Below are 26,300 nucleotides of genomic sequence, written 5' to 3'. Positions count from 1 at the left end.
TGAACCCCAGGGCTTGCAGGATTTTCCTTGCAGAAATCTGAGGCCTGGTGGCCAGTTAAGAGAAGTAAGCTGACAGAAAAATTTGTTTCGCTGGTGTAAGGCATGCCATCTGGGATGTTGTGTCCAGACTTGCTCCCAGGAAGATTATCCTTTGGGTGGGTACCTGTTTGGATTTCTTTTTGTTGACTGTGTACCCTAGGGAGGTTAGTAGGTTCTTTACAAAGGCCAGGTCTTTGAGCAGCTTTTCCTGGCTGTCTGGCTGAATAAGGCAGTCGTCTAAGTAGGGGTAAATTTTAATATTTCTTTGTCTGCAGAAGGCAATGGCCAGAGCCAGGCATTTTGTGAAAACTCTGGGAGCAGTAGATAAGGCAAAGAGAAGCGCAGAGAACTGAAAGTGTTGAGATCCTGCCCTGAAGTGGAGATATTTTCTGCAAAACTCCCTGATAGGAATGTGGAGGTAGGCCTCTTTTAGGTCCAGGGTGGCTAGCGAAGTGTCCTTGGACAGCATGGGTAGCAACTGTTGGAGGGTGAGCATTCTGAATTTTGGGATCAGCAGAAATGTGTTTAGGATGGATAGATCGAGGACGGGCCAGGTGCCATCTCTTCTGGGTACCATAAAAAGTCTGAAGTCTAGAAGGCTTGGCCTATCTGCTGTGTAGGAACGTGCTCTACTGCTCCTAAGGTGAGCAGTGAAAGGATTTGCTTTTGAGCCTCTGCCCACTGATTTGGTGGTAGATCTGAGAACCCTTTTGGGGTTGGAAGGGTGTGGAAGGAGAATTTGTACCCCTGCGACACAATGTTTAGAACCCATTGGTCCTTGGTAATGGTGGCCCAGGTGCTTGAGTGAAAGGACAGTTTTCCTCCTAGGGGAATGTGAAGGTCGGCTGAGGTTAGGTCTGGATGACGTGAGTCATTTTGAGTTCTTACCATAAGGGGGTGGATTAGAACTCCCTGGTTTTGAAGTGGTGGTAGTCCAATGCTTAGATCTCTGCAACCCTTGGGCTGTCATCTGGGGGGGGGGTCTGTTTCCACAGGGCCTAGGCTGGCCCTGTTTACTTGGAGCAGGAAAGGACCAGTGCTTGGAGAGAAAATGCCTGCTGAACCTAGGGGGCTGGACCTGTAAGAAATATTTAACCGTCTGCATAGATTTTGCTTTTTCTTCCATCTTTTTTAAGACCTCTTCTGCTTTAGTGTCAAATAAGTTATCTTTGTGCAAGGGTGCATCCAACAACTTTGATTTGACATGGTCTGGCAGGGGTTGTTCCTTAAGCCATGCATGTCTTCTAATGACAGATCCAGTGACTGCTGCCCTGCACAAAACTTCTAGGGCATTAAAACCACTGTGCAAAGTGTGTTTAGTTACTTGACTTGCAGAATGCATTAAGTCTTGTAAATCCTTAGACTCTGCTCATGCAGGAAAGTAGGACATTTTTTGTTTAAGGAGTTCCAAGGTATGTTGCTGATATTTAAGCATATGGAACTGACAATTTAGTGCCCTGACAGCAAGAGTAGCTGAGGTGTATACTTTCTTACCCCACCTGTCCAGTGCTCGGGAATCCCTGTCTGAGGGGGTGGGATTCTTAACATAGGTTGCTTTAATCCCTTTTGGCCCTTGAGAAATTACCTCAGGGTCAGCTGTAGGATTTTTAAAAAGATATTTGTGTGAGTTAGAGACTCCATTCACAATTTTACAGCCCTTAGTCTAAGGACACTGTTAATACTAATATAATCATTCAACCCCTGGGGTTTGTCTGCGTCCAGTTTAATCTGCCAGAATAACTCCCTATATTCTAATCTGGCTTCCCAAGCACCACCCCTGGGGTCATGTAAAACTTGTTCTATAACAAAGAACCTGAATTTGGCATTCTTGCAGTTTTTAATGTGCTTAAACAGTGCACTAGTCTCCTTCTCTTACTATATTGTATGAGTGTTCATATGCCCGCTTCATTAAGCACCTCTCTGTCTTCCCAATATAAAAACTGGGACATACTTCACAGGTAGCCAAACACACTACTCATGTACTATTACAGTTATAGTGTCCCAAGTACTTAAATAAAAAGTCTCTTGCTGCCAAATAAATGTTCTTCTGGTCGGCCATGAGGATGCATTGACTGCAAAACCCACATCTAAATGTACCAGGGTTCCTGTTGTTCAGACTCAAATCAACACAATCTCCCCTCTCAAACATCTCCTTCAGATTCATGTCCCTTCTCCTGATACATCCAGGTTCTTTAGGTATAAATTTATTGGTATCTTCATTGATTGTAAGCACTCCCCAGTATTTCTTAATAATATTCTCTATATCTGATGACATAGCTGAATACATATGGATAAAAGCTGAGCCAAAATCTCCATCAGTCTGCCCACCTATTGTTAAGGATAACTGGAGAACAATTAGACTACAATAATTAAAAAAATTCCGAAGTTACTAGACGGTTTCAATGGTCTCAATGAGGGAAGATGACCAGGGAAGAGGATGTTGTCAAGAAGGTCCCAGAAAGCTTAGGGGTTGTGGGCATACCTCCAGATTTTGACAGAATGTCCTGATGTTTTCCTCATATTGTTGTTATGTTCCTCATAAAATTTGTGGTTATCCGCCAAATCACTGAAGTCACTAAAAAAATGACATACGTTTGATTTTCAGACTTCACGTCTTTCAGAAAAAGCATGCTAACACAAATCCTGTTATTCTGACTACTTTCAAACTTTATAAGAGCTATGTTTAAAATCTGTCTCTATTTTTGGGCCTTTGCCCCCCCCCCCTCCCCCACATTATTTTAGACTTTGCCCAGATTTCTTGGCTAAGAAGTTCAGAGGTATGGTTGTGAGCAAGTTGCCTTTTAATTTGATAAAACACAATTTCTTACTAGTGAGGATGGAGGCTTTCTTTTTATTATTTCATGTTATATGGAATTTAGTGATGTCACTAGAAAGATTTGTTTTAAAATAATCCCCCCCAAATGGTTATTAGCTTTATTTAATTTATTTTATGTGCACAAGCACTCCTGCCTGACCATCAGCTGTTTCACTGTCTCCCATACCTCCAAACTCATCTTTTTGCTGCCTTACAGAACAGAAAGAGAATGGGTAATCTTCAGTACCCCTGATACTACCCCACTGCCACCACTCCTGAAGCCATCTCTGGTGGTTCAAAAAGGAAATACAGTGCAAAGCCAGGGCTGGCAACATCATATACTCTGAAGATTCTCCAGGGCATTTTTTAAGCCTTGTTCCCCAACACTTGCTGATGCTACTGGCCTGTGAGAACGTACCTGCCCAGGGCTGTATAGCAACAATGCCTCCTCTATACTCCTGCACCCCAGCAAGACAGTATCTATAAACCCTGACCTCCATCAAGACTCAGTGAGAGATTTGCCCTCACTAGCACAGATTCGGCCCCTCAGGACAGGCATGCCCATCCTCACTGCCTGCTCTGTTAGATGCCCGAGTCGATAATCCATTCCAGGGAGAATGGCCTGCTGCCAAGTCTTTAACCCTTTTCATCACTACAACTAGCAAAATAATTATTAGCTTTTTGATTTCAGGGGTAACGCGGGCAAAGAAAGAGATACGTATATGCTTTTTTCCTTGAGGAATACATATGTTTAGAACAGCTGAAATTAAATAGGATATAGACTCATCCAATGGAAGAACATGAAAAGTAGGTCAGACGGTTTTAGCTAGTAAGGAAGGTGACATCAGAGTTATAGATGCTGTATGAAAGGAAATATCTCTTAAAAATATCTTTTTTTTTAACTCTTTAGAAGGGCACTAGATGGAAAAGGTGTCTAATAATACTACTACTGCTAATATAACAATAATAGCTTCAAAGACATACATCTGGAGCATTTCTCCCCGGGCCTCTGCTGAAAATTGGGTTTGTTCCAAGTTGGACTTTCCTGGTAAACGAACAATAAATAAATAAATAAAATAATACAGAATGACAGGACTCCACAATAGGAAGTATTGCTGAGTGAAGAGATTAGTACACAATCAAAGTGAATTTCATGCTAGTACATTTATTAGTTAAAGAAGATTCTGACAGGGGTGGAGTGAGACTAAAAAGTAGGCAAGAAGGACAAAATGGAAGCACTATTAGCAAACATCCAGTCAATGCTAAGGTCTCCAAAGACTATGATCTTTGAGCTGTTTGAGAAACTAGTTGACAACAAGGTCTCCACTGCAGCTGAATTTCAGGAACAGAGATGCAGGCAAAGGCTAAGAAGCTGAGTTTTGTTAAGTCTGACACAGACAGTTCTACACTCACAGTAGGGGAAGCAGGGAGCTAGCTGATCAGCATAAGCAAAAAGTACAGCTGTGTAAGAACGTACTACAACAGATGCCCTGCTTATCACTGTTGCAGTATTTCTTACAGTAGGGATATCCTGCCAAGGATAGCCATACATCTAGCTAGCATACCACAGCCTTGGGCCCTTCCAAGCATCACACGTATGTTCTATGTCAGAGATGTAAGGTACTAAGCAGCATACAAGTAGTAAATTCCCAGAATTGAATTCCTCCAGGAGAACAGAAGCAGCAAATGAGGAAAAACAAAATATGGTAATGTATATCCTGAAAGAGGGGAAAAGTAACCCCCTCCCCCAAAAAGAGGGAGAAGAAGAAAAAACAACCGGGGGAAGGAGGGAGGGAATACTGTAACAGTGATAAGCAGGATACTATTACTATGGTACATTCTTTCACAACCGTACTATCCTTCCTTAATCACTATTGCTGTATGTCTTACAATAGGGAAAGTTCTAGAGCTACTGTGAAGAATAGGAGGAGGAGGAAGAAGGAACCAAGAAATCCACCAAAAACCCATGGAAGATGGACCTGGCAAAACTCTCTCTGGCACTTGAAACTGCATCCAACTTGTAATGCTTAGTAAAAGTATGAAAAGACCAAGTAGCAGTCTCAAAAACTGATCTAGCACCAGCCCCCCCTCCTTGAAAAAAAGCTCCAAATACTAGTAAAATGAGAATGAACAGAAGCAGGAAGCTGTTTGCCAAGAAAAAGAATAATAAAAATAAATGGCTTTAGAAGTCCCACAAGAGATTGTTTATCTAGAAACAACTAAACCCAATTTCTTGTCTTCACAAGAAACAAAAAGTTGCTCAGATTTCCAAATATCTTTAGTCTTGCAAAAATAATATCTGAGCTGCCTATGCATATCCAAAGAATGGAGAACATTCTCACTGCTATTTTGAGAAGAAAAATAGAAGGAAGATGGATGGTCTGATTCAAAGACAAATCATTGACCACTTTAGACATACAAGAAGGACTGGTTCTAAGTGACACCCTCTCTATATGAAAAAATAGAAAAGAAGGAGTTATCTTGTGGGCCTGAAATTCAGACACTCTCTTGGTATAAGTTAAAGCTACCAACAATACTGTTTTCCTTGATACAGAGCTTTAACGAAGCTGCTGGTTCAAATGGTGGCAGAGTCAGTTTCTCAAGAACAAAGTTAAGGTCCCAAGAAGGAGGAACTGGTTTCCTGGAGGCCTCCATCTTTTAGGAATTGTTTAACCTCAAACCTAAAAGAAAGTGGTGGACCCAGAGTCAGACGAGCAGAAATGGCTGACAAGCATGCTTTAACAGAAGAATATTCCAGCCCAGAAGTGAGCACCTCACTCAGTAAGAAAGAACAGTAGGAATACCCACCAAGAGAGTGCCCTGTTCACTGCTGTGACACCAAGAAGATAATCTTTTACTGGGATTTTGAATGCAGATCCTTAAAGAGAATAACAATAACCATACAGAATATTATATGCATAAAGTAGCATAAGGTATTCTAAGAACTGTGCCAACACCGGAATGGAGAAAGGTGATTCTGCCAAAAGGGATAACTGCAATTAGGGATACAGACAATAGGCAAGAGGGGGCTATAATTTACTGAAGAAAACTGGCAAAGGAACCAAGGTACTGGTAGCAAATAATCAGAGAGGTAAAGGTAAAGAACAGTTTTGTACCTACCATAAATGTAGATGTTCGAGTGTTGACACTGCTGCAGTCATTACACTTGGGTTATCCTGCCGTCAGGCGGTTCCCCAGTCGGCCAGAGTTCCAAAGTCTTGGTCCGGCGTCTGTTGCTGTCGCCTCCTCCCTGACGTCAGTGCGACAGGGGTATATAAGATGCAGCAGACGCCATTTTCTTCAGTTTTTCTTGCCCCAGATGTCAGGTGCCCCCAAATAGGTAGGCAATTCAAATTGCTAATAAAACATAAACAAGAAAAGCAAACAAAAATTTACAGTTACCAGCAAATACACCCCAAAGGTAGTAAAGGGTAGTAGACCTAGGTACGTAATAGCAATGAAGAGGTGATGGAGTGAGGGTAACCTGGACTGCAGCAGTGTCAACACTCGAACATCTACATTTATGGCAGGTACAAAACTGCACTATGTTCATCGTGTTACACTGCTGCAGTCATTACACTTGGGTAGAATCCCACAGCTGAGGTAGGGTGGCTGGTTCTATAGTGCATAAGGGGTGGCTATAAGGCCCTGCAGCACTACAGAGGCGAAGCCAGCTCTGGATTTGGAGTATAGAGGCAGATGATAATGCTTGGTGAAGGTATGCACAGAGCTCCATGTTGCTGCTTCCAAAATATCCTTGGTAGGTACTCCTCTGAGGTAGGCCGTTGATGTGGCAATTGCCCTGGTGGAGTGAGGTCTAATGCTGGTAGGCACTGGTTTCCTATGGTGTGTATAGCAGAAACGTATACAATGTCCTATCCATTTGGAAATAGTCTGTTTTGAAATAGCTTTTCCCTGTGCTCCTGCAGCATATGCTACCAATAATTGCTCAGATTTTCTGAAAGCTTTGGTTTTGTCCAAGCAGAAGCATAACTGCCTGCGAATGTCCAATGAATGCAGTAGTCTCTCCCCTTTATTCTCTGGTTTTGGATAAAAAGTTGGCAAATGAATAGTTTGGTTTAGAGACGCACTTGAAACCACCTTAGGCATAAAAGTAGGGTTAGTTCTTAAGGACACCCTGTCCTGGTGGAAAATGAGGAAAGGTTCCACTGCCATTAGTGCCTGTAATTCTGAAACTCTTCGTGCTGATGTAAGTACCAGGAGCAGAGCAGTTTTCCAAGAGATGTATTTTAATTCTGCTGTGCTAGCTGGCTCAAAAGGAGGTAAAGTTAATTTTTCCAAAACAAAGTTGAGGTCCCAAGTTGGAGCAAGTGCTCTACGGGGCAGTCTTATGTTTTTTGCCCCTCTGAGGAACTGTTTTAGCAAAGGATTAGAGAAAATTGGTGGATCCGTGTTGTAATGAGCAGAGATGGCAGAGGCATGGATCTTGATAGATGAAAAGGAGAGGCCTTTGTCCAGCATCTCAGTCAAATATTGTAGTATCTGAGGAATGTTTGGCACAAGAGGGTCAAGGTTGTGAGCCTGGTTCCAGGAACAGAATCTCTTCCATTTATCCGAATAGGTTTTCCTGGTACTAGGCCTTCTGGTCTCCAGGATGACATCCATAACAGCTTTGGAGAGAGGCATTGCTTGCTTTGCTAAAGTATCTTCCATGCAGCGAGGTTTAAGGTCCTTAGCTGGCTGTGGAGAATCTAATTGTTGTTCTGAGAGAGCAGATGTGGTGTTTGAGGCAAAATCCAGGGTGGTCCTTGTGCTAAGTTTTTTTAAGATTGGGTACCAGTGCTGGCGTGGCCAGTCTGGTGCAATCAGGATCATTTTTGGCCCCTCTTGCCTGGCTTTTATGAGTACCTTTGGAAGAAGAGGCAGTGGTGGGAATGCGTATACTGTTAGATTTTTCCAGCTGAATGAGAGGGCATCCACTTTCCATGCTTGAGGATGGTAACTCCTTGTGTAGACTTTCTGTAGCTGGCAATTCATTGGTGATGCAAACAGATCTATGTCCGGGCTCCACCATTTCTGTGTTATCATTCTGAATATTTGTGGATTCAATTCCCATTCGTGTGGATCCAGGATATTTCTGCTTAAGTCGTCTGCCAGTGTGTTTTTCTCTCCTGGCAGGAATTGTGCTTGTAGATGAACTTGAAAGCTTATAGCTGTGTTCCACAAGGTCATTGCTTGTCTGCAGAGGGGGTATGAATGGGTGCCCCCTTGCTTGTTTATGTACCACATGACTGTGGTGTTGTCTGTCTTTAGTAGTAGTTGTCCTGGATGTAGCAGGTCCTTAAAGGCTATAAGGGCATTTTGTACAGCTAGCATCGCTTTTTGGTTGATGTGAAGATGCTTTTGTTCTATAGGCCACTTGCCTTGAATGCATTTTCCTGCCATGTGTGCTCCCCAGGCGTAATCCGATGCATCTGTTGTCAGTGTTTGCCTGGGTGTGGGTTGAGTAAAAGTCTGTCCCTTGTTGAGGTGACAAGCTTGAGCCCACCATTGAAACTCCTTCTGAAGGCAAGGTATTAGTGGTATAACTGTTTCCAAACTTTGATAGTGTTGAGACCATACACTCTTTAGGTACCATTGTAGTTTCCTCATATGCAGTCTGGCATATGGAATTAGTAGTATGCAAGATGCCATGTAGCCCAAGGCCTGCAAAATTTTTCTTGCAGGGAGTCGGGTCTTTGTTGCCATCAGTTGAAAGTATTGAGTCAAATGTCCTTGCTTGTCTGGCGTGAGATAAGCCACCTGGGCCATTGTGTTCAAGCTGGCACTCAGGAATATTATATCTTGTGAGGGCACTAGTTTTGATTTCTTTTCGTTTACTGTGTATCCCAGGCAACTTAGTAACTTTTTTACAAATGCCAGATGCTTTAGGAGAATGTCTTTGCTCTCTGCTTGGATTAGGCAGTCGTCCAGGTATGGGTAAACTTGAATTCCTCTTTGTCTGCAAAATGCAATTACTGGTGCCAGGCACTTTGTGAAGACCCTGGGTGCAGTAGATAAACCAAAGGGCAGTGCAGATAATTGATAATGCATTGGACCAGCTATGAATCTGAGGTAACTTCTGCGGTTTTGTCTGATAGGGACATGCAGGTATGCCTCCTTGAGGTCCAAAGTCACGAGCCAAGCTTGCTTGCCCAGCATGGGAAGAAGCTGCTGTAATGTCAACATTTTGAATTTCGGGACATCCAGGTAAGTGTTTAGAGATGAAAGATCCAGAATAGGCCTCCAGGCTTTGTCCTTTCTGGGTACCAGAAAGAGTCTTGAGTAAAATCCTTGTCCTTGTTCCTGCGGAGGTACCTTTTGAATAGCTCCCATGGTCATGAGTGCTGTAATTTATTTTTGAGCCTCTGCCCATTGATTTGGTGACAGATTTGGCATTCCTTTTAACCTTGGCAGAGTGTGAAAGTGGAACCTGTAACCCTGTGAAATGATACTGAGAACCCATTTGTCTTTGGTGATCACGTGCCAATTGTGATAGAAAAGAGCCAGTTTTCCTCCCAGTGGGGCTGCCAAGAGAGAAATGTTTGGCAGCTGTAGTGGGAAGTCATTGGGACTGTTTTTGTAAGGTTGTTGTGTGTCTTCTCCTTCTGGCCTGGTGCACCCCATTGTCGAGGCCTGTAAGGACCTTGTGGCTGTATTCTGCCTCTTGGAAGTCTGTATTTGCCCCTTTGAGGTCTGTCTGTAACAGGAAAGGACCAATTTTTTGTTGGCCAGTTTCTGCTAAATGTACCTATAAGAAATAAATTTTGCCTTATCCTCCATTTTCTTTAGTACCTCTTCTGCCTTAACTCCAAATAGGACATCATGCTGCAAGGGTGCATCCAGTAGTTTTGCTTTAACATGATCTGGCAATGCAAGTTCCTTTAACCATGCGTGTCTTCTAATGACAGAGCCTGTAACTGCTGCTCTGCAGGAGGCCTCTAAAGAATCAAAACCACATTGCAAAGTATGTTTTCCCACTTGTTCAGCAGCATGCAATAAATCCTGCATTTCTTTAAAATTAGGAGGATCTGTATCTGAAAGCATTTTTAGTTTCAACTGAGACATCAGAAATTGCTGGTATTTTAACATGTGAAATTGGCAATTCAAAGCCCTCATGGCTAAAGTTGCAGATATATATACTCTCTTTCCCCATCTGTCTAATGCTCTGGAGTCTCTGTCAGAGGGAACTGGGTTCTTTGCTGATGAGGCCTTGACCCCCTTGGGTCCCTGAGAAACAGTTTCTGGGTCTGCCACTGGGCTTTTATACAGAAATTTGTGTGAGTCAGGGACTCTGTAATATCTGTCTGGTTTAACTGGAGCTGGAGGTAAGGAATCAGGATTTAAGCTGGATTCAGTATACACATCATCCACAATGTCTAACACTGGTGGAATAGCCAGGGGTCTGTGTTGAAGTAAAAGTAGGAATTTTCTGAGCCTTTTCTTGGATTCTGAGTAATCCTGGCCCTCCCAATGGAAATGCTCCCTCATGGTGTGTAAAGTTTCCCCAAAAGAGTAATCCTCTGGGGGAGAGGCTGAAGGAATGGATTCCTCAGCATCAGAATCCTCATAAGGGGGTAAAGAGTAACCTAGGTCAGAGGAAGACTGTGAGGAAATGGACACCTGGTCGGAGGAGTCAGAATCCACATCTTGTCTGGGCCTTTTATCAGGTGGGGGATGGGACCCCCTCCCTAATCAGAGTGATCAGGTCTTCGGCCATTTTGAGCATTTGTTTCTTGGGCATGGAGGCCTGCCCTGGAGACTGTGATTTCTTAGATTTAAGAGGTGGTTTAGACTTAGAAGAGGGTTTAAGGCTAAGCTGACTAGGTCTGAATACACCCTCTGAAGTTGCAGGAGGCTCCTGTACACCGGATCCCTCTGTAGGGTCGGTTTCGGTAGTCTGTAAAACTTGGGAGTCCGATGGCCTAGCCATCTCCACTAAAGAGTTGGTGGCTGCCTGTGGTTCTGCTGAAGCGGTCGTCAGGGGCTGCAAAGGCACCTTGCTGAAAACCGGAGAACCGGCGACTGGCCTAGAAGAGGTGTTGTCATCCGTTTTGGGCCTCGGATGCCTATTTTTGTCTTTGTGCTTTTTATGAATTGTGGTCGTCGGAAGTTCCGACGGCATCGTATAATTACATTTTCTGCCAAAGAAATGTCGGGCAAAATCAAACCGACATTTAATAGTGCGCTTGTTAAACCTAGCACAAAACCGACAACCAGTGACGTTGTGGTCTGGGCCTAGGCATGGGATGCAATAAGAATGGAAATCCTTATGAGGTATTTGCTTCCCACAAGAAATACAGTTATTAACTTTTACTGACATCGGACTGAGGCAAGAAAAAGTTTCCCCAACGGGGTACTTAGCTTTGTAGAAGACTTCGGTTCTGGATTCGAAAATGAAAATCTCAGGAGTCGGCCGACTGGCACTTGCGAACTGCTTTTGCTTCGGGCACTGCGCAGCAAGAAAGACTGAAGAAAATGGCGTCGGCTGCATCTTATATACCTCTGTTGTACTGACGTCAGGGAGGAGGCGACAGCAACTGATGCCGGACCAAGACTTTGGAACTCTGGCCGACTGGGGAACCGCCTGATGGCAGGATAACCCAAGTGTAATGACTGCAGCAGTGTAACACGATGAACATCAGAATGAGAAGAGGCCAAGAATTTATTTGGACTGCAGGCTAGAGATTGCCTTCCCTTTCAGGGATTGAGATCAAAGTATAGGCAAAGAGAAAGAAACAGGGGGGTCCTAACTTTTAAATATTTTAATAGAATCTAGAATAGAAGTTACTGTTAAAAAATGATAATTAGTAGAGCCTATAAAATACTGCATGAGAACTATAAGACTCAATCACAGGAGGTTAGAAAGGATTGGATAATCAATTCACAAAGAAATAATGGGGAATATATGCATAACTCCCAAATATGCAACAAAATCTAGAAGATTTAGGATTTTTGCTTGAAAGTGTTTACCTATGTATTTTTGTACCTCAAGTAGACTCCAAAGAATTTTAACCTGGGTAGATAGCAAATGTCAGAGGTGTGACGGGGAAGAAAGGGGTGACTGGGAACATATTTTTGGGAGTGTAATGAGCTGGCAAAGTTTAAAAATTCCCTGCAGACTACTTTAACAGAAATCCTGGGTAATCAAATTGGTATAGTTAAGGGAATGATTTTTTGAGCTATGATACAAAATTGGAATTACCTATACATAGTAAGGCCTTGCTGAGTCTAATTATGCTGGCTGCCAAAAAGCAATTAATAGAAAATGAAAATCTAAGTCTAAACAAACAATACCAGCAGTAGTGAATATAGTAACATTGATAAAACAACTGGAACTGGGGTCTTTAGAAACATAGAAAAAATGGGAATTGTGGGAACATTACATGCAGAATAATGTTTTGCAGGAGGAATGAGGTTTAAAAGAAGGCAGGATCTGAATGAGCTTTGTGATATTTGACTGACAATGACTAAACAGATTATAAGTGACATAATGTTTGCAACTACAAATATGTCAATATGGTTTGTTTTCATTTATATAAATGCATGACTGCCTATGTCATAACTAATAATTTAATAAACATGTTTCTTATTTAAAGAAAAAGAAGAAAATCTCTTTTGCTTCACAACATAAGAATTTCTAGTAGTGTTTTTTGGCCTTGTGCAAAGCCCGAAGCACATCCTCAGAAAACTGGTGCTGAAAAGTAATCAAAGACGTATCACACAGAGAGTCATGTGTAGGATGAGAAGATGAGGGTGAATTACAGAACCCTTGTCCTGTGTCAGCAGAGACATCCTGTGGGGTAAAGTCTGGTGATTGCTCCTAGCCAGGTGAAAAAGGAAAGCAATGCTGTCTGAGCCAAAAGGAAGTCACCAACAACATTTTGGGCCTATCCCACATGACCTTTTGTAGGACCTTTGGCAAAAGAGCCTACGTTTAAGAGAAGCATAAGCATGCAGGAACATCTCTTTTCAAGAAAAAGACATGATGTCCAATTTCCAAGCCAGAGTATCTGGCGCACTGGAACAGAATGTGGGGAGTTATCTCTTCTTGGGGGAAGTAAAAACATCTACCCGATGAGTACGCCACCAATGGCCAATATCCAGGAAAACCTCTTTGTGAAGCACTCATGAAAATCTGTCCTGAATCTGCTCAGACTGTCTGCCACAACATTGTGATCTGAGTGGATACAGACTGCCTTGATGGATTAAGTGATAGTGGATGTCAAAATTCCGTATTACGAAGGCTAGTCTGCCCCCCCCCCCCCATTACAGTGATGCTGTCTGCAAACTCTCTTATAGGACCTTGGGTACAAAGGTAATGTACAGCCAGAAGAGCCAGAATAAGAACTTTCATTTCCTTGATGCTGATATGTTCTTTCATCTCCTGTGGAAACCAGACCCCCTGGACACATATATTATAGGAACAAGCTCCCCCAGCCTAGGTCTTGAAGCATTTGTAAACAGTTCCTGAGTGGGAAAAGGAACCTGAAAAGGAAAGCATGGATTCAGAGATATCTGGTGGATTCTCCACAGAAATTCCACCCTTGGGCAAGGCAAGAAAGTGATGGGAAAGTCCAGTGGGAGTTCTATGACTTTAAGGAAGACATTTGTTTTGTTTTTACAGTTAACTTATAAATTTATTGACTGTGTACAACTTAGTTGGTTCTGATGAAGTCCTACTAATTTTTACTGACAAAAGTGCTTAACCACATTTTTTGGATATTTTTTTTTAAGGTTGATATTTTTAAGGGACAAAAGCCTTATTGTGGCAACAGATTTCTCTGGTTGGTTTCCTCCTGGTGTAAGTCTTTGAACCACATCTATTACACGCAGGCAAAGTTCAGAGGGTGACAATGCTGCAGCCAAACTGTCTTTAGATACCGTTTAAACTTCCTCTTATGAAGTCTGGCAAAAGGAACCATAGGAATAGTGGATGCCATGAACACCAGGGCTTTCGGAAATTCTAGCTGAGGTCTCTTGCAAAGGAATAAGGGACTCAAGGAAAGCTGTCAAAAGAGAGAACCTTGGGCAGAGGAAGAAAAATCATCATAGTAAGGGGTCTGAAGTCTGCACCCCAAGAAATCCTGGTTCTGAACAGGACTTCTTGAGACTTGAGACTGAGAATGAAACCTACGCTGCAAAGAAGAAGCATTGTGAAAGCGGAGAGGGGGCCTGCATCAGAAGGTCATCCAGACAGGGAAAAATTTGAACACTGTGAAGCTTGCAAAAGGCTATGAGTGGGACTAGACACTTTGTAAAAACTTTTGGTGCTGCAGAAAGACCAAAAGGCAAAGCAGAGAATTCACTGTTTAAAGAAAATACAGGGAACAATTAATTCTTCCTGAAGAAAGGGTATATAGGATTTTGTAGACATGTATCCTTTAGGTCAACAGAGACCAGAAAAGCCAGAGGAAGAGGCAAATGAAATAAAGGCTGCAGAGTTAATGCTTTAAAGAAAGAACTTTCCAAAAGGTGTCAAGAGAAGAGAGGTCTAGAATGGACCTTCAAAAGCCCATCTTCCTGGGAACCAAAAGCATCCTGGAAACTCTTGCCCCTCTGGCAAAAGGGAACTGATTGAATAGTACCTTGAGCCAAGAGGTCCTAAGTAAGAGGAAGAAAATGAGGCAACTGACAAGAAGGGGGTTAAGGAAGCCCTGAAAAAGTAGGAAGATACTTCCATACCATAAAATAACCATTATGAATAATTGAGAACCCCAAGAATCTGTGGTGATTTGTTGCCAAACTGGAAAAGACAGAGTTAACATTTAGGAAAGAGGAATCTGGCCAAGGCGAAGAGGATTATCAAACAGAAGATGACCTGTTCGTAAAGGAAGACCTCTGTCCCCTGAAATCCTGAGCAGGTTTCTCAGAAAAAACTTCTCTTAGAAGCTCCTAATCCATTAAGGACTATTTACGATGCATACATACATACAAAAGCTGCATTAGAGGGGTAATTTCTCTGATATTTAGGAATAGACTTCCCTCTGTCTTGCAAAGCTTTAAAAAGATCTGCAGCAGCAGATCCAAACAGGTTTTTAGTATCTAAGGCAGAATCCAATAAATTCATCTTCACATCCTGAGTGAGCGATTGTAGCCTAAGTCAGGAATACCCACTAATGACCTACCCCGTTGCAGCTGCCCTACAGAAGCATTCAACAGCTTTATAGCTGCACTTGATGAAATGGCAAGCTACTTAGGAGGAAGAACCCAGGAAAGAAAGAGATGAAGTCTTAGAATCACACATGCTAGCCAATAATGGCATCTCCAAAAGATAGCTTTTCAACAAGAGAGTCAGGGGAGACAGTATCTTCTTCATCTGACCTCAAAGCAAGAGGGGAGTGGATCTAAGAGGAATAAGCCAAAGACTTCTTTCCAGAACTGAAATCCTCATCAGATGAATCAGAATCCTTAGGTCTTTTAGAAAGAACAGAAGAAGGAAGAAACCAAAAGGAGAAGGTGCTGAGAAACCTTGCAAAGGCAGTACAGTCATAGGAGCTTTCAAAAACAAAACCTTTGAATGAAGTCCTGCCACTCCTTTTGGGGGGTTTAGCAACAGGGGCTACATGCCTAGTCTTTTGTACCACTTTTATAGGAATCTCAGCCTTAATAAACTTAGGTTATGAACCCTGCCTTACCTCAATAAGGGAATCAGGTATTTCTTTCCTTATATGTATTTGTGGAATCTCCTAAGCTCTTTAGAAATAACCAGCCACATTTTTCTACTGTCATCCACAACAGACATCGGCTCTGCCCCAGATGGCGTGTGAACAGCATGTCCCATACTGACATCCAATGGGGTTGTACAGAGGAACCAGGTAGCAGAACAGTACTTTCTTTGGGCTCTTCATATGACCCTACATAGGCATCCGGCAAAGGCTGGACAGCAGATGGCTCTAAGCGCAACTTTTACAACTTCTTTTTCGAAGGTGGCTGGATGTCTAGGTGGGCAGATTCAAAAGTCGTGGTCCTTGAGTGGGTAACTTCAACTGCTGATTCTCTAAATCCACAGAAAAAGATGACAGATGGCTGCACAGGGTCTCACGGACAAATGCCTGACAAATATCAGACTGTTTGTGGTTGTGATCTGCATCCAAACAAAAAAGGCTCTTCTTGTGTCAACCCTTATAGGGAATCTGCCTCCCACACTGACATTTCCCCTTTCTGGATGACACGTACCTTCAATAAAACCAACAATGAGAAAAAAAGGAAGAGTCCCCAATGGGGTATTTATTTGCCCTAGGCGTGCAGCACATACCAGATGAACAATTTTCAGACCAAATTCAAAACACAATGTTCGGACTGGCAGCAAGAATGTTCTGGGGATTTGGTACTTGTACATCACTTCTGTATCTTACATCTCCGACAAATGACATAATGTCTGATGTACTGTGCTTGAAAGGGACCAAGACTTTGATATGCTGGCCGGACATACAGCTATCCACAGCAGGATATCCCTATTAGAAGTAATACTGCAACAGTGATTGAGGAAGGACATCAAGAGAGTTTTTCTTTGTATATTACAGCGCAACTTCTCCTGCACCTTTGAGTGTCTTGTCACCTCTGAGGACAATATAGCCTGAAAGTGTGAGAGCACTGTCTGGATTTGTAGATTTCAGACAAGTCTCTGAGAGTGCAAGGATGCCCACATGATTAAAAGGAGATTCCACTGTGAATAATATAAGACTTTTTCAGGATACATCTTGTGCGCAATTTTTAGACCTTTGGCAGTCTTCCATAATAAATGGGTTGGGGTAGTAGACAAACTGAAATCTATGCTTAGAGTTAGGATGAACATTACCTAAGAGTAATAGAGAACTGGATGACTGGGAGAACAAAGACAGTGCAGCATATATGACTACTAAAATGCATACTTTTTTAGCTTAATTGTGAGTTGTGCCGACTTTAAAGGACAGATATTTGTAGGTGGTACCTGTTAATATGCTAAGCTGAATGCCAGCTCCATAAGATTTATGACTTAGTCATACTTGTACACTGCACAGGATATAGGGCAACTGAACCTGACACTTGCAGTGAGCAGGTAATGACACAATGAGTATGTCCCATGAAACAAATGGTTGAAAGCAAAAGATGAAGCTTATAATTTAGGAATGAAATCTTACTGGCAGGTAATTCTCAGTACTGACTGAACTGATGACTGCAAACTGGGAGCCATTATTGAATCCCAAATGATGTGGACATTCTACAAAAGGGCCTTACAGATAAAGATGTTTGGTGCCAGAGCCATGGGCTCAAGCTCAATGCCAAGAAATGTACAGTTATCCCCTTTGGGAAAAAACATGTACCCGTGAATTACCACATAGGTGGCAGTACACTAAACACCGAAAGTGCGATAAAAGACTTGGGGACACAGGTGGACAGTGGTCTCACCTTTGATAACCACATCGCCACAACAGTCAGGAAATCCTTCTATGTGGCACACCTCATCACCAAGGGCTTTTCATCCAGAAAAAAGGAGGTCATTGTCCCACTGTACTCATCCCTCATTAGACCCATTATAGAATACAACGCCCAGTTTGGTATGTACCTCTCAAGACATCTGCAACAACTGGAAAGGCCGCAGAAATACCTCACTAAAAGAATCACAGGCCTAAAGCAAGTGCCCTATGCTGACCATCTAAAAAAACTCCACCTATACTCTGTCGCATATCGTCTACTCAGAGGCGATCACTGCTTAACATACAAGGCCATGTCAAACCCAGAGCTGTTGGACATGCTACACTTAAAGAAATCCCAATCCCTCAGAGCCACATGCTCCAGGGATTGAAACCTTGTCATCACAATGACCAAAACATGCTGGAGGGATAGGTTCCTGACCCAGAGACTACCCAGATTCTGGAATAGACTGCCCATACATGTCAAGCAGAGCGCCACTTTGGTCCTCTTCAAAAGGAACCTTGATTGGATGGGAGATAGGAAATTCACCCCGGGGGTCACGTCAGTTGCTCTGCCAGACAGGGGTCCAGGGAAGTAAATACTGTGGGAAGAAATAGCTAGGGAATTGTTATGGCTAGGCTTGTATAGACCCTAGGGCCGAGAGCCTAATACCAACCTATGAACATAGAAAATGGCTTGGAAAGATAACAGAATTGGAATTAGGTTATGGTGGGGGGTGGGATGGGGTGTTTGGGGATACTAGGGCTACAATATTCATAGACTATGCGAATAGACATGCATAGGAATGAAATTCCTGTGGCCCAGGCCTATCAGTGATTCAAGGTATTTACACATTTCCAACAGCTAGGTAGTTACTGATGCCTTACAGGTGTGTTTATTTATTTTAATTTGTTAATTAGGGGAATAGCAGTGGCACATACTGGACAATGTTCAGGCTCAGCACAATACAAAGTCCAATAAACTTGTCATATATTACATAACATAAAAACTTGCATACATTGATTAAAGACTTACCTGTTAGAAAACCAGTTAGAGGGTTGAACTTTACAAAACTATATGGTAAAAAAGTACATTATGAGTGTAAAAGAGTTTGTGTCTTTCGGCTTTTCCCGGTTAGGGGTCGCCACAGCGGAACTCCGGTCCGCTAATGATTGGCAGTTGATTTTTACGTACCGGCTTGCCATGCCTGAGGCACAACCTTCAAAGAAGGTACGCTCATTCACACATGTCTCCACGCAGAAGACGCTCTAGCTGAGAATCGATCCGGACAGCGTCTTACTATGAAGCGACAACGCTACCGCAGCACCACCACCGCGGGTTATGAGTGTAAAAGAGTAATGTATATAATATTTCTAGTATGTTAATAGTAAAAAGGGAAGAAACAAAAGAAACTGGGAGAAAGAAGAAAGGAAGAAAACGGGGCAGACAAAGAAGTGGACTTACTTAAGATTTATTTTGGTATTGTTTTACAAGGATGTTACATCAGCATAAAAGATGACTCCTTCAGGTGATTCATGGGAGAAGAATCAGTGGGATTGCTTTATTTTTAGGGTAGATTTTTTAGGTTATGACTCTGGTTTTAAAGTATTTGTATGTTGCCTATTACAAAAGAAACGATTTAAGGTTTGTTCTGAATGTAGGGTAAGACATGGTCTTTTTTAGTTTAGGTGTGTGTGTGTGTGTGTGTGTGTGTGTGTGTGTGTGTGTGTGTGAGACTCTTAAGCTTGTAGTCCTAAATCTGTAAACCACGGGTTAGTGCAGTTTATCTGTATTTGGGGTTTATTAAGAGCAGTAACAGCTGGGAGTGTTGTAATGTAAGCTCCACGGATGGTGCACTTTGCTCAGCTATTGCAGTTGACCTTCTAAGTGAGAGAATCCAAAGGTGAAGAAATAGAAGGCTGGGTACATGGATCTCTGGATGAGAGGGCATATATAGTTGTAGCAGTATGCTGTTACACAGTAATATAGCAATAACCCACGCCTGGGTGTGGGTAATGCGGGATTTACCCACGGTTGGCGTGGTTTGGTCCCGAGGGACCAAAGACAACCATGGGTAAATCCCACATTACCCACACCCAGAAGTGGGTTATTGCTATTATACTATGACATTATTTAAGAAAATAAATAATTACTTTTCTTAAATAATGGCATTGTACAATGCCTCTTTGCTGCCCTTCCGCAGCTGTCTGGTATCCGCGGCAGTTCTGATGTACTGCGCATGCCTACGCAGTACATCAGAGCTGTGGCCAAAAACAACGGAGAAAGCAAGATCTCCGTTGCTTTTTCCTGTTTTGCTATGTTAAATGGGTTTAACATAGCGAGACAGCTTTAAAATAAGCAACAGAGATCTCCGTTGCTTATTTTAAAGCTGTCTCGCTATGTTAAACCCATTTAACATAGCGAGACAGGTTTAAAAAAAAAGCAATGGAGAAAGCAAGATGTCCGTTGCTTCTTACACACTGTGTTGCTATGTTAAAGGAGTTTAACATAGCGAGACAGCTTTAAAAAAAGCAACGGAGATCTCCGTTGCTTTTTTTAAACCTGTGTCGCTATGTTAAACTCTTTTAACATAGCGAGACAGTGTTTTAAAAGAGACTTATACTAATGGAAAAAGTCCGGCGACGGACCTTTTCCATTGGTATAAGTCGATTTACAACGTGCACGCTGGCCAATCAGCGTGCACATTTTGGAATATTAATAGGGGGTCATTGTATAATAGAAGATAACACATGGATTTCTAAACAAGCAAGCACATGACTATCACCCTGCAATGACTTTCTACAAGAATGAGGTTTTATGTAGTGGATTTCAGCTGAAGTCCCACATAGGGTTCACTGACTCTGACGTATTAGTGTGTAAGATGTCATATCACTGGCATAAGGAAAAAAAGTGATAAAAATGGTGATCTCAGCAGTAAAGCACTCACTGACACCAGCTACCACGTAGATCAGTGAGCAGTGCCAACAGCTTATGCAGTTACTTTCAAATTTGAACATGATCACTCTTCATTTACGAACGACACTGTGTACAGCATGACGTTTGTTTCTTTGTAAAACTTTTTTTAAGAATGTGCTCCAATTTAAAAACCTGAATAGATGTGGAGTGTTACAAAAGAAAAATGGCATCCCAGCAGCATGCAAACTGTTTCATCTATTCTCCTAAAACCACAAGGCACCACTGTGCAAACCCTAACCTAAACTCTGCCTCTAACCCTGCACCTTACTCGGAAAAATGCTTTCCATGAAACTACCGCTCTTTAGATAAAGTGTGTCTGAGTGAATAGTGGGTTTTGGTTAATAGATTGCAAAAAAAAGCCAACATTTACTTTTTTTAGTTTTTGATTTTTGAAATGCTGGAATAGATTACCTGTGTTTTGAACCTTGTGATTTTTGGAAAATAAACATATTGTATAAGTCTGTGTATGAACTAGGCATAGCTCCTCGTGGTCCCCTGCAGAGTTCCTAAGCCAGCAGAGAGCAGAAAAAGCAACTTTCTTGATCATAAGTATTTTTTAAACTTTTTAGTTTGCATTTTTTGATCTTTTGAGCTTTTCGACTACTGTTTGTGCCTATATTACTGTTTTATTACCTTATTTTCCTGTTTTTGTGAGCTTATACTGTTGATTGCACTTGTGGGCTAAAGTATTGTTTAAAAGTAACAAACAGGCTAATACACTCAAGTGTACCAGCCTTTGATAGCAATTTAGTCGAAAACAAAGCATTTACTGCATTTTTCTGTCTGTTTGCAAAAAAAAAACAAAAAAATATTTCTCCTTTCCTAAACTTTCCTAGCTAGTTGTTCCAGTGATCAGATTTTGCTGATCCCTGGGCTTTGTATTTGGTTTCTGTGTTCCTCCATTTTCTTGTGTGGCCAGAGGTAGTTTCTTTACTCACCAGTGGGAGTGGGAAGTACTGAGCTGCTTGTTTGTCCTCAGAGGAGTGGTTAGAAGCAGCAACTAGTAATTCATCGGCCATTTTGGGTCATTTCCTGTTTTTTCCAGCCCCCTGCTATAAAGCACGCTTTGGCAGGCTTTTCTGGCATTAGAGAACTAGGCATAGTTCCTCGTGGTCCCCTGCAGAGTTCCTAAGCCAGCAGAGAGCAGAAAAAGCAACTTTCTTGATCATAAGTATTTTTTAAACTTTTTAGTTTGCATTTTTCGATCTTTTGAGCTTTTCAACTACTATTTGTGCCTATATTACTGTTTTATTACCTTATTTTCCTGTTTTTGTGAGCTTATATTGTTGATTGCACTTGTGGGCTAAAGTATTGCTTAAAGGTAACAAACAGGCTAATACACTCAAGTGTACCAGCCTTTGATAGCAATTTAGTCGAAAACAAAGCATTTACTGCATTTTTTCTGTCTGTTTGCAAAAAAAAAAACAAAAAAATATTTCTCCTTTCCTAAACTTTCCTAGCTAGTTGTTCCAGTGATCAGATTTTGCTGATCCCTGGGCTTTGTATTTGGTTTCTGTGTTCCTCCATTTTCTTGTGTGGCCAGAGGTAGTTTCTTTACTCACCAGTGGGAGTGGGGAGTATTGAGCTGCTTGTTTGTCCTCAGAGAAGTGGTTAGAAGCAGCAACTAGTAATTCGTCGGCCATTTTGGGTAATTTCCTGTTTTTTCCAGCCCCCTGCTATAAAGCACGCTTTGGCAGGCTTTTCTGGCATTAGAGAACTAGGCATAGCTCCTCGTGGTCCCCTGCAGAGTTCCTAAGCCAGCAGAGAGCAGAAAAAGCTACTTTCTTGATCATAAGTATTTTTTAAACTTTTTAGTTTGCATTTTTCCATCTTTTGAGCTTTTCGACTACTGTTTGTGCCTATATTACTGTTTTATTACCTTATTTTCCTGTTTTTGTGAGCTTATATTGTTGATTGCACTTGTGGGCTAAAGTATTGCTTAAAAGTAACAAACAGGCTATTACACTCAAGTGTACCAGCCTTTGATAGCAATTTAGTCGAAAACAAAGCATTTACTGCATTTTTTTCTGTCTGTTTGCAAAAAAAAACAAAAAAATATTTCTCCTTTCCTAAACTTTCCTAGCTAGTTGTTCCAGTGATCAGATTTTGCTGATCCCTGGGCTTTGTATTTGGTTTCTGTGTTCCTCCATTTTCTTGTGTGGCCAGAGGTAGTTTCTTTACTCACCAGTGGGAGTGGGGAGTACTGAGCTGCTTGTTTGTCCTCAGAGGAGTGGTTAGAAGCAGCAACTAGTAATTTGTCGGCCATTTTGGGTCATTTCCTGTTTTTTCCAGCCCCCTGCTATAAAGCAAGCTTTGACAGGCTTTTCTGGCATTAGAGAACTAGGCATAGCTCCTCGTGGTCCCCTGCAGAGTTCCTAAGCCAGCAGAGAGCAGAAAAAGCAACTTTCTTGATCATAAGTATTTTTTAAACTTTTTAGTTTGCATTTCTCGATCTTTTGAGCTTTTCGACTACTGTTTGTGCCTATATTACTGTTTTGTTACCTTATTTTCCTGTTTTTGTGAGCTTATATTGTTGATTGCACTTGTGGGCTAAAGTATTGCTTAAAAGTAACAAACAGGCTAATACACTCAAGTGTACCAGCCTTTGATAGCAATTTAGTCGAAAACAAAGCATTTACTGCATTTTTTCTATCTGTTTGCAAAAAAAACAAAAAACAAAAAAATATTTCTCCTTTCCTAAACTTTCCTAGCTAGTTGTTCCAGTGATCAGATTTTGCTGATCCCTGGGCTTTGTATTTGGTTTCTGTGTTCCTCCATTTTCTTGTGTGACCAGAGGTAGTTTCTTTACTCACCAGTGGGAGTGGAGAGTACTGAGCTGCTTGTTTGTCCTCAGAGGAGTGGTTAGAAGCAGCAACTAGTAATTCGTCGGCCATTTTGGGTCATTTCCTGTTTTTTCCAGCCCCCTGCTATAAAGCACGCTTTGGCAGGCTTTTCTGGCATTAGAGAACTAGGCATAGCTCCTCGTGGTCCCCTGCAGAGTTCCTAAGCCAGCAGAGAGCAGAAAAAGCAACTTTCTTGATCATAAGTATTTTTTAAACTTTTTAGTTTGCATTTTTCCATCTTTTGAGCTTTTTGACTACTGTTTGTGCCTATATTACTGTTTTATTACCTTATTTTCCTGTTTTTGTGAGCTTATATTGTTGATTGCACTTGTGGGCTAAAGTATTGCTTAAAAGTAACATACAGGCTAATACACTCAAGTGTACCAGCCTTTGATAGCAATTTAGTCGAAAACAAAGCATTTACTGCATTTTTTTCTGTCTGTTTGCAAAAAAAAAAAAAATATTTCTCCTTTCCTAAACTTTCCTAGCTAGTTGTTCCAGTGATCAGATTTTGCTGATCCCTGGGCTTTGTATTTGGTTTCTGTGTTCCTCCATTTTCTTGTGTGGCCAGAGGTAGTTTCTTTACTCACCAGTGGGAGTGGGGAGTACTGAGCTGCTTGTTTGTCCTCAGAGGAGTGGTTAGAAGCAGCAACTAGTAATTCGTCGGCCATTTTGGGTCATTTCCTGTTTTTTCCAGCCCCCTGCTATAAAGCACACTTTGGCAGGCTTTTCTGGCATTAGAGAACTAGGCATAGCTCCTCGTGGTCCCCTGCAGAGTTCCTAAGCCAGCAGAGAGCAGAAAAAGCAACTTTCTTGATCATAAGTATTTTTTAAACTTTTTAGTTTGCATTTTTCGATCTTTTGAGCTTTTCGACTACTGTTTGTGCCTATATTACTGTTTTATTACCTTATTTTCCTGTTTTGTGAGCTTATATTGTTGATTGCACTTGTGGGCTAAAGTATTGCTTAAAAGTAACAAACAGGCTAATACACTCAAGTGTACCAGCCTTTGATAGCAATTTAGTCAAAACAAAGCATTTACTGCATTGTTTTCTGTCTGTTTGCAAAAAAAAACCAAAAAAAATATTTCTCCTTTCCTAAACTTTCCTAGCTAGTTGTTCCAGTGATCAGATTTTGCTGATCCCTGGGCTTTGTATTTGGTTTCTGTGTTCCTCCATTTTCTTGTGTGGCCAGAGGTAGTTTCTTTACTCACCAGTGGGAGTGGGGAGTACTGAGCTGCTTGTTTGTCCTCAGAGGAGTGGTTAGAAGCAGCAACTAGTAATTCGTCGGCCATTTTGGGTCATTTCCTGTTTTTTCCAACTCCCTGCTATAAAGCACGCGTTAGCGCACTTTAGCGCGATTTAGCGCGGAGCTGCTACCATTGCACACTAGGGCAGCGCCGGTTAATCAGATTTAAACTATTAGGGCTACCTAAAGTCCACTCTTCAAATTTTCCCTTAAAACTACCTTCCTCAAAGTATACTACTGTTCTATTTAGTGTATCCTACAACTATAAATTATCTCTACTTGACTCCCAAGTAGACTATTCTCTATCTGTATAGCTAAGCACTTGCTCCTACAGTACTTATCACCTCGATACAGCACTCTTGTTATAGAAAGTACCCAAAAAAGCAAACCCCGTTTCTCGGTCACACATCCCCAGAACCTTTTCTTAAGTTTTTCTGTCTATTCCTTCTAGCATGTCGAGGGATCAGTTGCTAATGTCCTCTCCTGCTCAGCTGGTGAACCTGGGAATATTGAGGCAATGTTACAATTGCCTCATGTACACAGACAACCCTCTCCTCCTCCCACAAAACACAAATACATGCGAGAGATGCAACTATACGGCCAAACTGGAGGCTGAGCTCTCTCAACATAGGACTGGCATGACCAGACAGGAGGAGAAGGTAACCACACACACTATAGACCCAGTCTCACATAATACCATCACAACCTCAAATCATACACATAAACACACAAAGACATACTCGGAGGCTCTGATCAAAAATCTACCAAAACAGCAGAGGCCACCAAAGCAGACACCCAAACAACTACCACCTCAGAACACAACACCTGCAACACATAGACCACACAGTCAGAGTGTCAAGCAGTCACAGCCCTTAAGGCCAAACACAATGCCAGACACACTAGTCATTGGTGACTCCATAGTCAGACACACTGACGTCCGCTCACCAGACTGAGTAAGGAGAAGGTCACAGTAAGCTGCCTGTCGGGTGCTAGAATCCGCCACATAACGCATGCACTCAGGTCTCTCAACAGCAGGTACAAGTACGACTCAATCATTGTCCACGCTGGTGTTAACGACCTGAGACGTACCTCCTTGGACTACATGAAAAGAGACATAGAGGAGCTCTCTGATTATGTAGCCCAAGCAGGTATGACCCTGACCTTGAGCAGTATCCTACCTTCACCAAGAATGATGCCACAATACAGAGATAAGATGATCAGCTTTAACAATTGGCTTAAACTCTGGTGTCATTCAAAGGGGATCCAATGTCTGTCTGCCTGGGATGACATGCTGGACAAGCCACGCTGCTCAAGGGACGGCTTGCACTTGTCACCCTGGGATTCGGATTTTGGCAAAGGCTCTTGCCACCCCATAGTGCCTTTTTAGGCAAGGCTCAAATTCTAAACCTACCACCCTAGAACAAAACAAAGAAAAAAAACTAAGGGTAATGCTGCTCAATGCCAGAAGTCTCAACCTCAAGATGCACGCACTCGAGGCCCTTCTCAGTATGGAGAACATCGATGTCTGTGCTGTGACAGAAACCTGGTTCAAGGCTCCTGAGAGCACCCCAGCACTATCAGGTTTTACCTCATATCATGCGTTCCGGCCCCAAAACCCAGACAATACCAAAAAAAGGAGGAGGGGTATCCATATTCATCAAGGACACCCACATCTCAAGATTGGTGACATTGCACGATGCATCGGAAACCATCCAGGTGCAATTAACCATAGGCAAGACTGCTCTGCAATTTGTAGCATGTTACAGGCCACCCTCGCAAACTCAGGAACCTCATATGGCCTTCCTGAAAACACTGGAGGGGATAAATGTATCTCCGAACACCATCATACTAGGTGACTTCAACTACCCTAATATAGACTGGGAACACTACTCAAGCCCAAACACTCTAGCCCAAAAGTTCCTGGAATTCATAAACTCAAATGCCATGGAACAACTAGTCACCATCCCCACAAGAGGAGAAAA

At 42.1% G+C, this 26,300-nt stretch overlaps 1 protein-coding gene across 2 annotated transcripts in view; it reads right to left on the bottom strand.

Moving 5' to 3' along the window:
• Positions 1 to 26,300, bottom strand: part of GRB10 (growth factor receptor bound protein 10) — a 2,734,830-nt gene that overhangs the window by 2,328,454 nt on the left and 380,076 nt on the right. The gene's annotated exons all lie outside the window — the stretch shown is intronic.

This window comes from Protopterus annectens, chromosome 3.part0, assembly GCF_019279795.1.
Source record: "Protopterus annectens isolate FY-2018-M chromosome 3.part0, PAN1.0, whole genome shotgun sequence".
Lineage (NCBI taxonomy): Eukaryota > Metazoa > Chordata > Ceratodontiformes > Protopteridae > Protopterus > Protopterus annectens.
Note: the sequence above shows the minus strand (reverse complement) of the source record. Positions and strands in the feature narration are given on the sequence as shown.